This window comes from Schistocerca cancellata, chromosome 10 (assembly GCF_023864275.1).
Source record: "Schistocerca cancellata isolate TAMUIC-IGC-003103 chromosome 10, iqSchCanc2.1, whole genome shotgun sequence".
NCBI classification, from domain to species: Eukaryota; Metazoa; Arthropoda; class Insecta; order Orthoptera; family Acrididae; genus Schistocerca; species Schistocerca cancellata.
This window is the reverse complement of record NC_064635.1, coordinates 70,280,542-70,283,638: the sequence shown is the minus strand read 5'-3', so window position 1 is coordinate 70,283,638 and position 3,097 is coordinate 70,280,542.

The window sequence follows — 3,097 nt, the reverse complement described above, 5'->3', positions numbered from 1 at the left end:
GTATCGCATACTTCGGTACAGTAAAGCCTTTAATATGTTCCGTTACAGGCTTTTGTTGTGGAAACGATATATTTGATCTCACAATAGAGGTAAAAAATTTTATAGATGTAGCAAAGACAAAGTTTGAAAATGACAATCTAAAAGTCAGCTTACGAAAGACATATGCAGTTTCCTTCAATGTTGGGGATTTGCAAAATTGTATTGATTGTCAAGATAGCAATATATCAGGGAAAATCTGCATTGAGTGTAAATGTTTAGGTATTTTTGTAGATAGCAAACTATTAGGGATGCACCAAATTGGCAATATGTGTGCAAGACTAACTTCTAGCATATATGTCTTTAGAAGAATAGCTCCATATGTCAACACCCAAAGATGAGGACAATGTATTTCATTTTAATCCAACCCTTTCTTGCATATAGTCTTGTATTATGGTATAGGGCTTCCAAAACTCACGTTGACTAAGTATTTACACTGCAGAGAAGACCTTTGAGAATATTAGCAAAACAGATGCTAGAACATCAACCAAGAGATTATTTGTAGATTTTAAAATTATGACTAGCTGTTGTATGTATCTGTTTGAAAAAATAGTACTAGCTGTAGAAGATAAGAAGCATACATGATGTAATGTAGAAATTCATGAACATAACATTAGACAAGTAAAAAGTAATCATACAGTAAACAGAAGACTGAAAAGAACTGCAAACAGTCCATACAATAAACGAGCAAAATATTTTGATGCACTAAAATGTTAACATGTGAAAAAATCAAATAACATCTAAAATCATGGTTCATTGAGCAGTGCTACCATAGCCTACCATAGAAAATAAAACCTAATATATTATTATGTAAAATAATGAAGACTGTATCCATAATGAAATAAATTTAGATTGCATGCAGTTGTATCGGTTGTACTACCAGTTGCTTTGCATGTAATGACATTTCACACAAATAAATTACAAATCTTTCTACTCCTCAAGCACTTTTCTTTTCTAGGTAGCTTATTTCATTTTATAGCTTGGACTTACTTATGGACTGCCTAGATTGCCATCTATAGTGGTTCCTGTATTTTTCCCTTCACTGAATTAATGTTACGACAGGCTTATACATTATCCTTACCCTGTGTTGACATCTATACCTAGATGTTAGCTTGTCACTTAATTTCCAAGGTGGATATCTATTCCCTCTTCCCCTGGTGAATGTGGTGATGCCAATACCAAGCACCTGCAATAGTGACTGAATACATATTTTAGTACACTATTTATTAATTTATTTTATTATAGGTGTCAGCTGCTACATAGTCCTTTTACTTCCCTGACATCTGTTTCTACTGATGGGTTGCACTTACATGGGTTTGTAGTAGATTTAAAAGGTTCTCAAAACTCTCCAGTTTTCTACATGCAATTGTGCCTAAATAACAGAGTGCAGAGAGTAGAAATTTCACAGAGCACATCCAAATATGTGGTACACTAAATCACTTCTCTGACCCACAGTATGTTAATATAGGAGTCCCACAAGGAAGTGTTCTGGACCCAATATTGTTCTTAATTTATATCAATGATTTTCCACAAGGTGTGGAGCATGGAGAAAAAGTACCAACAAGACAACTAACCTGCCATTGGAAAATGCCAATGAAGTACTAGCAGATTTTCACAAATGGTCTATAGAGAACAGAGTAACTTTCAACATTAAGAAAACAAACAGCATGTGCTTTAGAATAAACAAGAAGCACAAGTCCATAAATTTAAAACTACACAACACTTCAATAACAGATATAACTAAGACTAAATTCCGAGGACTGCACTTTGACAGCCAACTAAAATGGAATGAACATGTCAATATTATCTCAAAGAGGATCTCCACAGCATGCTATGCATTTAGAGTTCTTGCATCAGTATGCAGTGACATCTGTGTAAGGTCAGCTTAATTTGGTTATGTGCATGCCATCCTTAGCTATGGAATAATCTTTTGGAGAAATAGTACCCGAATCTACAAACACTTTCCAGATTACAAAAGAGAGCTGTAAGAATAATGACAAAATGCAATAAATGGGCTCATTGTAAAGAATTATTTAAAAACCTAGGCATTCTGACTGTTCCTTGTGGTTTTATTTTTCAGACCATAATGTATATCAGAAAAATCTTGACAATTATAGCTTGAATAACATTATTCATGATCATAACACAAGGTTGAGTCATTGTCTCCATTTAGATAGAAAAAAAATAAGCTAAAAGCTCATAACAGGCGTGATAATCTATAATAAGCTGCCACAGAATATAAAAGATATTAGCAGTATGTATTCTTTTTAAAAAAATTGTAAAACTGTTTTTGCAAGAGAATTGTTCCTACACTTTGAATGAATATCGTAAACGAAAACCAAAGAATTGTTTGAAACACCTAGCATAAGTTGTACATGAAATCATTTTTTTTTTTTCATTCGGGTATTATGTATTTATGCCTATGTATTTATGTCTGATAGTTCCATATCAACACACCTAGTATATTTATTTAAACAATATAAACTATCTTTTTCATTTGTGTAATATGTATGCAAGGCTTTGATTTTATGTATGTTAGTTCTACATCAAAATACCTATGCTTATTAAACAATGTAAATGGCATTTGTTAAGAAAATATCTAGACTTCATACCATAATTTGTACATTCTACTGACGACATCCATACAATGTATATTGTCTAAGGATGGATGGATAAATAAATAAATAAACTCCGCCATAGCCAGTCCCAAGCCCGGTTGAGAAAGGAGGAAGGGGAGGAGTAACAACTCGTTAAAAACCTTGGTTCACCTGGCCCGGGTGATAGTACCTCATGAGGGCCCCTTGCCAGGGATATGGTGAAGACCTCAATGGCAGCAAAGGCGGAGAAGATTGACTTTGGTATGGCGGAGCTTGTGGAAGATGCAGCCTCTTGTCCAATGCCAAAATGGACAGAGGGCACGACGGTTCCACATGTTAGTGACGGCACCCCGACAGCGTCTGTTCCACATGTTAGTGGCGGCCGAATAAATAATATTCCAGGCTAACAACCTGGTCTTACTTTGGGAATTCAGGGATGACCTTGGATTCCCTACTCTTTACAA